This window comes from Lissotriton vulgaris, chromosome 7, assembly GCF_964263255.1.
Source record: "Lissotriton vulgaris chromosome 7, aLisVul1.2, whole genome shotgun sequence".
NCBI classification, from domain to species: Eukaryota; Metazoa; Chordata; class Amphibia; order Caudata; family Salamandridae; genus Lissotriton; species Lissotriton vulgaris.
Window position 1 is genome coordinate 248,715,281 of NC_141695.1, and position 15,182 is coordinate 248,730,462.

The following is a 15,182-nucleotide window of genomic DNA, read 5'->3' on the forward strand; positions in this document are numbered from 1 at the left end:
TAGTTTGGGCATGTATTTGTTCATGGGCATACACTCTGACTTGTCTCTGTTTAGTTTGTACCCGGAGTGGGAGGCGTAGGTGTCAATGGTGCTCATGAGTGCGGGTATGGATACTGTCAGGTTTTCCGAATTATCAATAAGTCATCTGCGTAGGCCACCAGTTTGGCCGTGGTTTTATTGATGGATATGCCTGCTATGTTCTCAATTGTGAGAATGTCTTTGATCAGTGGTTCTAGTGCTAGTAAGAACAGCAGTGGGGATAGCGGACAGCCCTGTCTAGTCCCTCTTTGGAGGTTGAATGGGACTGAGGTTGTGCCGTTATTGGAAATCTGCGCTTTTGAGGTTTTGTTGTACATAGCCATGACTCTGGCCATTGCCCACAGAGTCAGAGGTGACAAATATCAGATGCTCATTCTCCTCCCCGAACTCATCAATAATAGCTTTGATCTTAAGATGAAAAAAGCTAGTTAGGTTGTTACACAATTGCTGGTAGGGAGGTATCTGCTTTTTTGTACATTCCAGGTTGGTAAGATTCTTTAGAATATTAAAAATACTTTTAGAAGCATTAGGGGCATTAAGGATCATATTTGTAAAAGTGTTCTGCCTTAACCTTGATTATCTCCTTTTTATAAGACGCGATCTTGGATTTCCATATTTGTTTATCCAGATCAGCATAATCCCTTCTCCATTTTTTCTCTGCCTGCTTACAATCCAATTTCATGGTTTTTAAAATGTCATTAAACCAAGGCTCCGAGGGCCTGCTGCTGGTTCTGTGCTTTTTCATCGGGGCTACCACATCCAAATCTGCCATGATCTTTTTGCAGAGAGTGGAATAGTTCTTGCCTACTGAATTGGTAGCTAAAAACAGTTGTCTACCGCAAACAGCGGGACTGAGCCTCCATTGCGTAAGAGCCCCTTCCAGTCACGACCAACATAATTCTTACTAACCACATCGTTCGGAGGTTCTTTTTGACCATGTCCACTACAAATTTAATAAAAAAATGGTCCTACCAAACCAAAGGTAAGAGTTCAGTGATAGTAAGAAGATGCTCTTCAGAGAAAATAAAATCAAGTGTATGGCCTCCCTTATGGGTTGCTTCAGTCACCTGCTGAAAAAGGCCAAGGCCCTCGCACAACTGGAGAACATTAAGGTAGCCTGAATTAAGGGGGCCATTCATCTAAAGGTTAAAATCCCCTAGTATAACCACTCTATGATGAACAGCAATCATGTTTGTGAGGGTCTCTAACAGTAGCTGCTGCTGTAAACCTGTGAAGACCCCAGGGGGCCTATACCATATAATCCCTGTTAGTACATACGCATGGACATTTTTAATGGCAAATCCTAAAAGTTCTGTTCTTTCAATCTCATCAATATCGATGGTGACCAGATCCCAGGAGTCCTTGTAGATAACCCCAATACCCCCCCTCTCCCACTATGTCTAAGCTTGTGAATTTAACCAGGGAGACAGGCCACTCCTGAATCGGCCTAACACTCCGGGCAAGTCTACGTTTCCATTATAAAGAAACTCTCCAGACCATGGTGCTCTAACAACAGTTGAATTTCCATCCCATGTTTAGGCAGAGATCTTACATTCAGAAGCCCACATGACAGCAGGTCTCTACTTACAAAATCTGTAGTCGGGGTGGCTGTTACCTCAAGTCTAATAATCCCCGTACCTTTGCCCTGCACCGCTATGTCTCGGGGCTCTGCTCCGGTATACCTTATAGTTGACCCACACGCTGTACCTCCAAGAGTCCCAATGGGAGCGGCAGCATGTCTGGCGATGGGCGCGTCCTTGGCACGGACGGGCTTGCCTTTGGCGCGCCCGCTGTGCACGTCTGCTGCACGTACGTGCCGTCATCAGTTCTTATGCCCCGCCAGGATGGAAAGCTAGACCGCTAACTTTAGAGATGTGCTGACACTGTGGGCCTGCTCTGTCCTGGTGCTGTTGCAGGTCAATGCTGGAAACGGACTAGAGTACAGATGTTGCATACATGCCCCCTCGGAAAGTGTTCTTGTTGCACTACACCATAATTTGTGCATTTTTTTTTTCAACTTTGTTTCTCAATAATATCCCTTTTGTTTTTCCATCTACAATTTCAGGCTGGGCCTTACACTGTGCTATACTTAGGAAAACAATGCACACTTACCTTACCAATAAATCTACATCAGCCAGGCAGTGGCGTAACCCAAGATTGACTTACGAGAGGACCAAGAGGAATGTCAAAATGCAAATACACATTATTGACCAGGATATCACAGTAACAGTATCAATTTTCATTATCTTTTAAATAATTTGTTTCATTTTTTGGTTGACAATCTTTACAACAGTGTGTGTTCTTGTTGTTGTTATTATTATCATATGGTTTGCTCTCTGTTTATGATTCATCCCTACCAATATTTACATTTTTTATTTGCTATCTGTAAAAGTAAGCCCGGAACAACTGAACAAAAACTGTATGTAATCCGGGTCTCCTTATCATTCAAGAAAAAGTCCAACCAAATGTCCAATTGTTCAAAACCCCAACGCCCAATTCCCACCCACCAAAAAACAATAAATAAAAAAGGGGCAATAAACAGGGTCTCCTATGTCTGGCGGGATTGTCTTTGGAGGACACCCCCTGCCTCCTCAAGTAGGGCGAAGTGGCGCTTTAGAGCATGGCAGTTGCAGCCACAGTGGGGGGGCACCAGCGATGGAATGGCGGTGGCAGGCGGTTGTCAAGCGATGGTGCCGTACCGCTGGAGGGCTTTGGCTGGGGCCCGGGGCATTGGAGGAGGCTTCAGCTGCTGCCGCCTCCTCCGCCTCTTCCAGGACCACCAGCCGATGATATCTCGATTTTATGGCCTCCAGCTTCCGGCACCATGCCTTGGCAGCCAACTCCTACCGAAAAGGTTTGGAAGGAGTAGCTGTATATCAAAAAGAAAAAACAAGACTATTAAAAATATACTCCTAGAAAAACAGTAAGACTAGTTAATTATACAAATAGTGACAAGGTAGCACTATAAAGCACAGTACATAACATTTGTGGTATGTATATTTCCTCTCAATTGCTTGGGCTTTAACATTTGCAGGATTTTTTCAGGCATTCACCCAACCATGCATCTGATTTCTATCCGCCACCTTTGCAATTTGCAAGCTTGCATCACACGTATCCTTCTCAGTCATAAATATTAAATCTCGCCCGTCCTTCTTCCTTCCACCCATCTTTCCCTTTTTAGTTCAATACCATGTGATCTGATCTGACTTTTAGTCTTCTCTCAAAAACTTTCAAAGTGGAGTTGAAATCAGTTAGAAGAGGCCATTGGTTACTCAATGCTCCCACCCCTAATGCCTTTACTAATCCTAATTAAAGGATGTCTTCATCCTTCAAACGTTCACAACAACTCTTACTTACTAAGGCTTCATTAGGATCCGCCCGCCATCATCACGCTAAAAGGGACTGCCCGCTATTAGGGTGGGGGTCCGGTGAGGGCAATTAGGATGTGCCTGCCACAGTGGCGGGCGCATCCCATATATTTATCATTGCCGCGGTTGGTGCTGAAAGCCCCGCCCACCGCAATGCTAAAAATACATGTTGTGCTTTTCAATGCACAACGTGACGGGCACCGCGCGGGACACCCAAGCATACTCCACATGCCTGCCGCCACAGAAAGGCATTCCAAAATGCACATTCTAATATGGCTGCCGGTGCCTTTCAGACACCGGCACCATATTGAACCCTTTTCCGCCTGGTCGACATGTCGACCGTGCGGAAAAGCGGCGGACGGTCTTTCCATCCGCAGCGGAACCCCCAGCCATTGTTATATGGCAGGGGTCTTTTCTACAGTGATGGCAGGAGGTTTGTGCCTGCCGGGCCGGCAGTGACTACCGCCGGCCAGGCGGAGGCAATCCACCTGCCATCTTAATGGGGCCCTAAGTATCAACAGTACAGTATACATACAGTACACCCATGCAGTGAGTGTAAGTCAATAGTTAAGGATTATGAATCTAACTTACCACCACCCACCACTGGTGCTGGCTCACCCCCTGCAGCTCCTTCTGCAGCTGCTTCATCCTCGCCAGCCACGTCACCTTCGCCACTGGCCCCAGCACTGGTGGTCGGTAGTGCGCCTAGAAAAAACATTACACATTTTTTAGGTGTCATAAACACCTCCCCCTATTGGTCAGTAGCCAGATTGAAAAATTAGTTAATAATATACAACCTACATCACAAGTAGAAATCAGGTAGTAGTACAGTAGACATTAGTAGTTATATGGTCCCTAGGGTCTTTCTAGTCTTTTCTTAGATAGCCCGAGCAATGCAATCATTTTACCTTTGTGTCTTTTATTTTTGCACATGTGACTTTACCTCACAGCTTGTTGTATAAGACACCTTTGAGCCCAACTGACCTCATATTGCCACTGTCTAAGCGCTGCGTACAAGGTCAACCAAAACATTAACAAGCCACTTTGTTATGAAGTTCTGGCCAACGGCGGGGTAACATGGCGGCCGCTGATTGAGGCGGTTGGGAGCTTCCTCTCTGTCAGCGGCGGGCGTGGTATGCTGGGAGCGAGTGGCGGTCTCAGCAGCTTTGGCAGGATTGCGGGCTGCATATTGTAAAACTCGTGTCCCATCTTGATCTCAATCGATCACCAGAAGCCGCTTTTCAGCACGTCTAAGAAAGGGAAAACAATGGCGCTGGGGAGCGTCTGGAGGGAAGCGTTGGTACGTCTTAGGAGGAGCCGCTCTGCAGCCACAAGACCTGGGTTTCTGCCCTGGGTTTTACGAAGAGAATCCTTGCACACAGAGGCAAGCGAGCAGTCCCGATTTGTTTACTTTCCTCTTCATGAGGAGAATCTGAAAAGAACTTCTCATCTGGGTCCTCGGCGGCTCTATAAAGTGGAATCAATCGTGACTGAGGCAGACAGAGGTTTTAACAATGCAAGACGCACACAGCCTCCCATGATCCCGGTAAGGAGACGGAAGAGGGGAGGTCAGAAAGACCTTAAGGGTATAAAGGAGGGCACAGAGGATGGGGGCTTAAGCAAGGTGTCAGGCAAGAAAGGCAGGAGTAACAAAAAAAAGAGGAGAAGCAGGGGGAGGAAACATGAGCTGGACACAATTTAACTCAGGATTCAGCAAAAAAAAATCTACAAAAGTCTTAGCAGTTAATAGATATACTCTAAGAAGTAGAGGAGTCTGGCGCGTAGAAGACTTGGTGGTCAGTGTAAAAGGTGTGCAGGGAAACCCGGTGGTTCAAGTAATTTCACCTAAGCATTCAAAAGAAGCTGAAGGGGACAAGTCATCTTCGCCAATATCTGAAATAGAAGGCTCTATAACGAAAAGAAAGACAGGGAACTCGGAAAGTAAAGAGAAAGAGAAAGAACCCAGTGGGAAAAGTAAAAAGCTAAAAATCACACCGTCTCTATGCTCATATTTTAAAGTGAAATCCCTTCATTCTCCTCCTAACTATTCAACTAGCCCTGTAGCACCAAAACAAAGTGTGAATATTTCAGCTCTAGCCTCAGAACTAAGTCAGAAAATAAATTTATATTTAAAAGCAGGACGCCAGGAGGATATTGTCACACAAATACCATTAAAAAATAGATTTGGATTACTGGCAGGTTTGGAGGACTCCGCTTCGGTAGATACGGATGACCATACGGTAAAGCTCCTGCAAAGTATTCAGAGGGACCAAAGTTGTTTGCCCATTGCAGAACTCCCCTTTTGCCCCCCGGACGATGGTACTGGCCCAACTCCAGAGCGGATACAGGAATCTCCTCATGATTTGGGGAAACTAATGTTAACCATGTATGCAGAGATCAAACAAAGGTTTATTGTCTCTGAAGAAAACCCAAAAAAATTTCAAGGGCAATGTGATTCGATGGAAGAAAACCGAAACAAAATCCAGGGCAATGTGAATCGATGAAAGTCAAGATTAACTTTTTAGTTAAGAGGGTCAGAGTTATGGAGCAAGGTGGTCTCTAATCAGATGGGGATCACTAAACTACAAAAACATGAACAAGAACTGAGAGATAAAATTGAATTCCTTGAAAATAATGCGAAGCGCAATAACATCAGAATTCTAAATGTTCCAGAAGGGGTAGAAGGGGGTAACATTAAATCATGTCTTGTCTTGCTTGTTTTAGAACAGAACAGTGATCTTGATCAAGCTTCTTTGGAAGAAGATATACAGAGAGTTCATCGCGACCCCTTCGTTGCTCACACCGGCAGAAAGTCAGCTAGGAGGATTTTAGTAAATTTTAGAACGTACACGTTGGAGGAAAAGATTCTCACAGGGGCATTAAAAGCAGGATCATATAAATAAAACGACTGGTCTTACCGTATCGGATCCGACCTTTTCTCGCACCACGCTTGATCGTCAATGGGAACTTAGTAAATTTATTCCTGAACTAAAAGAGTTAGGTGCAACAGCAACAATTAGATTTCCAGCTTCACTTAGAGTGATGCTAAATTACAAAATGCACAATTTCAGAGATCCTAATGAAGTAAGAGCCTTTATAGATGGAACTAAAGGATAGCCACATCAGTAAGTTATCTGTACATAGATGCCCTCCGGGACAGGGAAAAGCTCTAAAAGAGGTGTAAGATTATACCTCAGGAAAAATGGGAGGGTTTGTTGGAATGCCGGTAAAGAATAAAATTAGTGGTCTGAAGATAATGACATGGAATGTCAACGGATTAAGTCTTACCTAGAAGAAAAAGATTTTTTGAGTATCTGAGACTTTGTGATTCGGATATTATTTTTGTTCAGGAATCATACTTGGCAAAAGAGGAATGGCCAGATATAATAAAATATCTACCTTGGCTAGATTACTGTTTATATACATCTCAATAAGTTACTATAAAAGGGGTAGCAATTTTGATCAAAAAAACATGTCATAGTGTACTGGGAGAAACACTGGTTGATCCGTCAGGGAGGTGGATCATAGTTAAGCTTAAAGTACAGGGTCTCTGGGTAGCTTTAGTCGGGTATTACGGCCCCAATTTAGATGATACAGAACCCCTAAAAAATGTATTTTTTCATCTACTTGAGGTGAACTTCCCTATTATCATGGGGGCCATTTTAATACTACTTTGGATCCAAGTCATGACTCTACATCTAAGAGGTCAGCAGCGGCTAACCCAAAAATGAGGGCGGTAGTGCAGTAAATAATGCAAGACCTAGGCTTGATAGATATTTGGGCTACAAAGGGCCCGAAACTCCGACAAGCTGCAGGGAGGTACACGTTTTATAACAAAAAACATGGCCATAGGGCACAAATAGATTTCTTCTTGGTTTCTTCTTCGATTAGTCAGCAAATAAGTAGGGTATTGCACATACCAGATCACTCTGCAGTTGTTTTATATCTTGAGATAAAACATAACACAGAGGAAAGGAGATGGACTATGAATAGATCCTGTGGAGAAGTGTGGCTCAATGGTGAGAGCGGCAGACCCTGATGCAGAGGTCTGGCCCAGGACCAGGGTTCAATTCCCTGCCTCAGCGGGTCTTGGGCTCAAAAATTCCACGGACCTGATAATTCTCACCTCGGTGCCTATTCCAATCATGGAGTTCCACTCAGCAACTCTTAAGCTTGCTTAATCTCCACAATGGCCCCCACAATGCTAAGAATGCCTGGCCTACACCTTGGGGGTGCCCAGGAGTGGATGCCTCACAGGGAAAGCCAGGATGGGTTCCACAGCGGTATTCGTACAAGCGCCTTGAGACCCTTGCAGGTAAGTAGTGCACTATACAAGTATCAATTAACATTTTACATTTACATGCTTATTGTTTATTTAACAATAATAACTACCCTGAAACTTTCCACAAAGTAATTCTTCAACATTAACCTTGGGTCTGCACCTTTGGATACGGTCTAGGACGCTTTTAAAGCCTACCTCAGAGGTATATTAATTGGTCTCGGTATATCACATAAGAAAAAGGAAAAAAAAGAACTTGAGGTACTAGAAAAGCAGTCAAAAGAGCACAGAGAGTGCTAGATGGCTCTCATAATACAACAAACGAAGAAGAACCATCCAAGACTAAGGCTAATCTAGCTGATTACCTAGAGATTAAGATAAAACAAAAATGGGAGGCGAGTACATTCGCAAATCATGATTATGGGGAGGGCCTGGAAAACAAGGGCAGACCTAGTTAGGAATACCATTAAAGAAATCAAATGTCCGGAAACTGGGCTAGGGATAATAGAGGAGGGAGGGATTAAACAAGCATTTTCAGTGTTTTTTCAACATCTCTATACAGAGAATCTAAGTCCAGACACTGATCAAATATCAGCCTTCTTTCAAGATATTGATCTCCCAAGTATTAGTGAAAAAAATAGGAATGAGCTATCAGCCCCATTTACGATTGAGGAAATTTATGGAGGCATTAAAAGCTTGAAGAAAGGGAAAACTGCAGGACCCGACGCTCTACCTAATGAAATATAGTCTACTTTAAAGGAAGAGTTAGCGCCCATATTATTAGATTTGTTCAACTCCATCTACATCTCACAACTGGCTTTCCATGTATCATGGCAAGCAGCCACCATAATTGTATTATTAAGACCTAATAAAGACCCAAAGATAAGTGAGCCATATAGACCGATCTCCCTACTCAACTCAGACTATAACATTTTTACTCAGTTAATCTCCAAGAGACTGGAGAGGGTGATCAGTCTTGTCATTCACATGGACCAGAATTGCTTTATTAAGGGCAGACACCTTCACAATTTAACTCACAAACTAATCGGAATAATTGACTTGGCCACCACAATCCACAAACTGATAACAATCATGACCTGTGACGCAGCTAAAGCGTTTGACAGGGTGAATTGGGTGTTTTTACAAGAAATAATTTGGTGTTTCAATCTAGGAGATAAGTTTTTACAAGCTGTTAAATTCTTATATAATAGCCCAGTTGCACGGGTATTGGTAAATGGATCCCTTTCGCTGCAATTTAAAATAGTAAGAGGAACCAGGCAAGGGTGTCCCCTCTCTCCATTGCTTTTTGATATGTTTATTGAGCCACTCGCTATTAAGCTAAGGAAATCTCAGGCAATAACTCCATTTGTTTGTAATGATTAGGAAAAAAAAATAAGCCTTTACGCAGATGACCTAATGAATTGCACGGGTCATTTACAACATTCAATATCGACTATTTGGGAAATCATAATAAGATTTGTGGAAATATCTGGTTATGCAGTGAACCACAATAAAACTGAAATTATGCAATGGAACACATTTTACAGTTGTCCACAAATAAAGCAAAAAATTAGGTATTTCAGCGTAGAGGTGGTACAGAAAATTGAATCAATAGCAAAGGTTAATTTTGATAAAGTAACAGCGAAAGTAAGAACTCTACTACAGAAATGGGAAGCTTTGCCATTATCCTTTTTAGGCAAATCTAATCTTGTAAAGATGTCTATCCTCCCAAAGTATACGTTTTTATTTAACTCTATTCCTCTGGAGTTTATGAAGGAATGGATAAATAAGATGCAAAGTCTTTTTATTAGTTTCATATGGGCAAAAAAAAGCCCCCGAATAGCTTGGCAAAAGCTTAGAGCTAAAAAAGAGAATGGTGGGATAGAAACTCCAGACCTTCTTCAGCATCAGAGGGCATTTCACCTAAAAATCTACAGGCAGCAATTGGGTGACACCCTAGCATTTTCACCACTATATTAGGCCCTAACAGTTATTTATAAATCCCAAGCTAGATTCTTATTGTTTAAATTTGGCGACCCAAAATACTACAAGAAAGTGAAATTAAAAGTCCTATCCGCAGCATGCAGGGGATGGCATCAAATAAGACTATCACAACGTATTCCTTATTACAGTACTTTGGCCCCAGTATGGAACTCACCGGGAACCCCAATTTGTTTACAAGACTCCCTAGCCAAAGTAATTCAAGACAATGGATTAGAAAGGTGGGGGGAGTTGTTGGAGCACGATGAATTGATATCATGGCCAAAACTTCAAGTTGCAACAAAGGGGGACATCTCTGAAATTCAAGTATCTTCAATTATTAAGCTGGGATAAATCACTTTAAAAAACTGGAAATGTAAATGGGTGGTTTGAACGGAAGGCAGCTACTTTTCCAGTGGGACGGAAGGAAATTGCCATATGGTACTGGAATATGATCCACTCCCATGAAGATTTGCAGCAGTGGCCCGGATCTATTTGGAGGAAAGAGCTGCCTAGCTACGATCGGGGTACCTTATGGCAAGTATCTCCATCTCTTCTATGGCAAATTGTTAACGCTGCACCATTAAGAAAAAACATTTATTTACAGTTCATAAGGCTTATTGGACCCCAAGAAGATTATCCAAGTTTGGTTCCAGGAGAGTGAAATGTCAAAAGTGCGGGGAAATAGAGGCTGATGAAGCACATATGTTTTGGAGATGCCCAGGATTTCAACCGTTTTGGGAGACAGTAGGTTAAATGATTTTCAGCATCATGGGGGTTGAAGGAAAGGTGAGTCTCCCACAGGTAATTTTTGGGGTAATACCAGATAAGGACACATTAACTAGCCTTTGGAAGAAGTATAAAAGTTTAATGTTTGTGCTAATTTTATTGGCACGAAGGGAACTAAGTATTAATTGGGTTTTGCCTGGCCCGCTGTTAGAGAGCGATTGGATCCACAGGGTTGCCAAATTAGATAGGGCAATACACACAACAAAAAACACCTAGATTTTGGGATATTTGGGACAATTATTGTAAAACCAGATAGGAGCAGACGATGGGCCACATTAGGTATAGTGTGGTAAATATCCTTTCAATTTTTTTCTTCTTTTCCTCCTCCTATTTCTTGGTAGTTATGTTTTTCCTTTTCTTTTTCCTTTGTTTTCGTTTTATCTCCTTTTTTTCTTCTTGCACTAATTTGTAGGGGATTTCAGTCTATGATTATGTTTAGCCATACAGGTTTGGGATGGGATAGTCCATTGGGTGTGGACTGATAATCCTAGAGCAGAAGTTTCTGCGGGACCTGTTATACTGGAGAGCGAGCCTGGGGTACAGAGTGATGGACTATGAGGATGAAGGTCGAGGCCAGACGTGGACCCGAAGTGATGCGTACACGCCTTCAAGGGGTTGCTGGTGCTTCCACCACTGTTCAGTTATCATGATTTCCCATTTTTTTCCTATGGACTTCTAGTTGTTGTAAATGTAAGTAAGTGTAACAATGTTTATTGTTTTAATGTTATGCAATTTCCTGTGGGTGCTGCATTATGGAACAATGTTCAGAGCTTGTCAATTCAAAATAAAACTTTTGAACTTACATAGACTCGGTGGTATTTGGTGTGGACTTACACGAGTTAGCGAGCGAAAGGAAGGGTGTGCATGAGCATTGCTTCCACGACTGAGAGGTTGGGTGCCTTATGTTCTGGGTTGTCTACTTGTTGGGTATCTTGGGGGGAGGGTTCGGAGAGCTAATAGTTATGACAAGACACTTCTATAACTAGTCAGGCAGGGGATTGTGGTAGGATATGAACTTCTGCAAAGTTATGTATGTGCAAAATCCCTACAACAGTAGTAGTATGTCCTATCCTATCAAATAGTAATAAATCTGGTTGGGCATTTGTTGGTGGGAATTATCGAAAAGCCTCAAGATTAACAAAGACCCAAGAGCAATAAGACTAGAAGTAGAACAAGAGGACAACCCAAAGGACTGGACTCAATGGCTAGAGCTACAGGTGAATCTGAGTTTTATTTAAAACCTTTTAAATAAAGAGTGGCCAAACTGGGCAAGCTTAGCTACTACAGACAGACTAATAGTAGTAGTACAGAGAGTCATCATAGCAGAGGAATTTAGAGGCAGGGATAACAAGAATTTCGAAACAGATAGTCCAGTTCGAAGGATAATTGTTGGTAGAAAATAGCATTAGGAATTCCGGAAACAATAGTTCGGAACAAATATGGTGCATTAAAGGTTCTGGAATAAGAATTAATAATATTAAAAACAAGAAGACTTACTAGGGCCAGCTGAAATGCCCTTGTCTGTGTCCTCCTGTTGCTGTTGTGCTCCTACCACTGACTGCAACCCTGTCTGCCTGCCCCTGGGTGCTAAACAAGAAAGATATAAGTAAGAGACAAACATTGATGATTGGTGTGAAACACATTAAATATTTTTAAAGGACGGTCAAAAAAACATTTATGTAAACAACAATTGCAATAAATAAATTGACCACTCTCATCTGGTCAACAAGTAGTATCTGGGGATTTGCGGTTCAACTACTTACAATTTATCAACACTAATTTAGTCTTCCATTCTGATTCCAGAATACTATCTAAGCCTAAGTAGTACCTACCACCTGACCTAGCCCACCTATTCCAGGCATGCCAAATGTACATTAAGTATGCATTTCCACTTCTTTTAGTCCTCAACAATGCATAAATGGTCAAATGGAGGACACTTGACTACATTTTTGTATACACCAAATTTTTTGTTGATTGATTGATGCTGATTTTCTGCTAGTGCTAAGCCTATTACCACTCATTGAACAAAATAGAAAAGTATCTACTAAAGACTGGGGTACTTGCAGCACGTGACGGGACAGAGGGGGCATCGCGCATACCAATAAAAAATTACAAACTCATCAAAGTAACTAAACCTAAGTATCAATCGCCCCTATTTCTTAGTGACAGGACAAAGTAAGGACTAGAATCACTGTAGCATTACGTAACTTAATTTCTCTAAAATAAACTCTTACATAATCACGCTAAGGGGGCGCAAGCGCAAACTTGCAAACAAGTAAGATTAGCAGTGCAAAAGAGCACCTGTGTTATAACAATTACAGAAGACTTTTAAACGTAATTTACCTGTAATGTAAGCAGCAGCATTATAGGTGGTTGGAAAAAAAAGATATTCGCAATGTATAACGCAGAGCAGAATAACAGGCACAAAGTATTAATAATTAAATAGTTACTCACCAAGACCCGGGACCTCCACTCCTAGCAGTTACAGCAGGTCCTGCTCCCGGTCCAGGATATTGGACCACCGGTGCGTCAATTAGTTCTGGGTGCGCCGGACCCCAGAGCAGCAAAACACTGCCCGGCGCACCTTCCCCCACCACTGCCGATGCTCCCGGAGCCCGTACCAAGGCCTGCCACCTGCTGCCAGGGTTAAGGGGAGGTGGCGCTGGACAAAGAAAACCTGTGCAGCCAACTCGAACTCCCCAAATAAGGCCTGTGCCTACACCCCTTGTGGGTGCCGCCTTCTGCAAGGAAGGCGGTCACTGCTCTGGCTCCTGCATTGAGCCCTTTCACCCTTCAACATGGTCCTGGGGTAGACGGGGTGGGTAAGAATAGGTAAACAAATTTAAAAAGTAAGTAAATGAAATGAAAAGAGCAGGCAATATAAAAAGAGTAAAAACATAGTTGAAAAAACACAAAAAGTAGATAAAATAAAAATATAGAAGCAGGAAAATACTGAGAGAGAGAATAAATAAAAAAGATTTTAAAAAGTGTTTAGAAACAAAGGATTGAAAAGATAGAGGGAGGATTCAAAAGCAGGCCCCAGAACCATAGCAATAGAGTGAAAAACAAGATGGCCGTGCCCATTGCGACCGGGTGGGCAAGTTTGCATGATATTTTGCCCCCGAGCACGCAAAAAGCGTTGCGAACACGTAAAAGCAGTCCTGAACAGGAAATATGTATCACGAATGGGCGCGAGCATGCATTACGCGACCCGGAACAGGAAATAAGCACTGTGAGCAGGTGGAACAAATGAAAACAAGATGGCCGCAACAATAGGCGACCCCATGGGCAAGTTGGCGAGACATTTCCAACGCAATCACGCAGAAAATATTGCAAAAAGGCGGATAGAAACGTCTTTGTCTTCGCGATATTTGCGCAGATTTTTGACATTTTCGCAATCGTTTTTCACAGTGAATTTCGCTAATTCCGCCCAACCCTAGTAAATATACGGCTAATATCTTTGACAGGCATACGACAGAGCTAAAGTGGCATTGACAGCATGATGTTTATTGAACAGTAGTAGTGAACATGACCATGTGGCCCTGGTTCACTGCAGTGATCCGACTGGCTCACTCACCTTTTATAATGGTCTGTTGATGTGTGTTACACTCACTCCTGCTCAACATCATGATGTTGGAAATAATGCACAATGAAACCACACATGAGTTCCAATTTGGAACAGTATGCACATTGTGCATGTGTGTGTGCTGGAAGTGTATGTCCACCATCAGACACTCAAGTACAGTCAGAAGTGAGTGTAGCACCAATTAGTGTGGGGTGACTAAGTGTGTATGCTGCATGTAATAATGCAGGTGTTAATCAAACATGTGTTTCACAGACTTGCCCCATAAACATTTTGACAGTAAACAGAGGGGTATCATATGAGCATGGCCACACAGTGGAGGGCAGGAAGTCACTCTATTGTACTGCAATGCAGGAAAGCAAAAGGGCATAAATGCACTGCATCTAATAGTATGCACTGCGTTCCTGATGTTTCCCCTTTGTCAGTGCCATTTTGGCTAGCTGGCTAGGCCTAACACAGACTCCCTTGCACAATGTATTAAAAAGAAAGGTCTGGGCCTGGCAAATGGGTTAACTTGTCTGGGTAAAATGGCAGTGTAAGCAGCACGCACAGACAGGGCTTGAGACATGTTTTAAGCAGCAACTGAAGTAGGTGGCACAATCAGTGCTCGAAGCCCACTAGTAGCATTTAGTTTACAGGCCCTGGGCACATGTAGTGCTCTTTACTAGGGCCTTTAGGTAAATTAAACTAGGCAATTGTGGTTAAGCCATTGTTACAATGTTTTAGGGACAGAGTACCTGTACGTTAGCACTGGTTAGCAGTGGTAAAGTGCCCAGAATTCTAGAGCCAGCAAAAATGAAGTCAGTACAAGGAGGTCAGAGGACAAAACGTGAAGGGAAAATACATAAAGGATGCCAGGTCCAACTCCTGCCAAATTAAAAGTAGGGTTTTAATGGAAGGTAAATTGTAACCCAGACAGAAGCAGTGATGGATTTTCTGGAAATGTATAAGAATTCTAAAAGAGAGACAAGCAAGGGCAACAGCATCCCGTGACCTTGCTGCCAAGTTTGGCTATGTAAATATGAATGCAGTGAGAATGACTGAAAAATAAGTTTAATCATATATATGATAAAGATATAGTAGTTTATGATATACTACCAATATTCTCGATGAATTAGCTAAATCCAAGATGTGAAAACTGAAT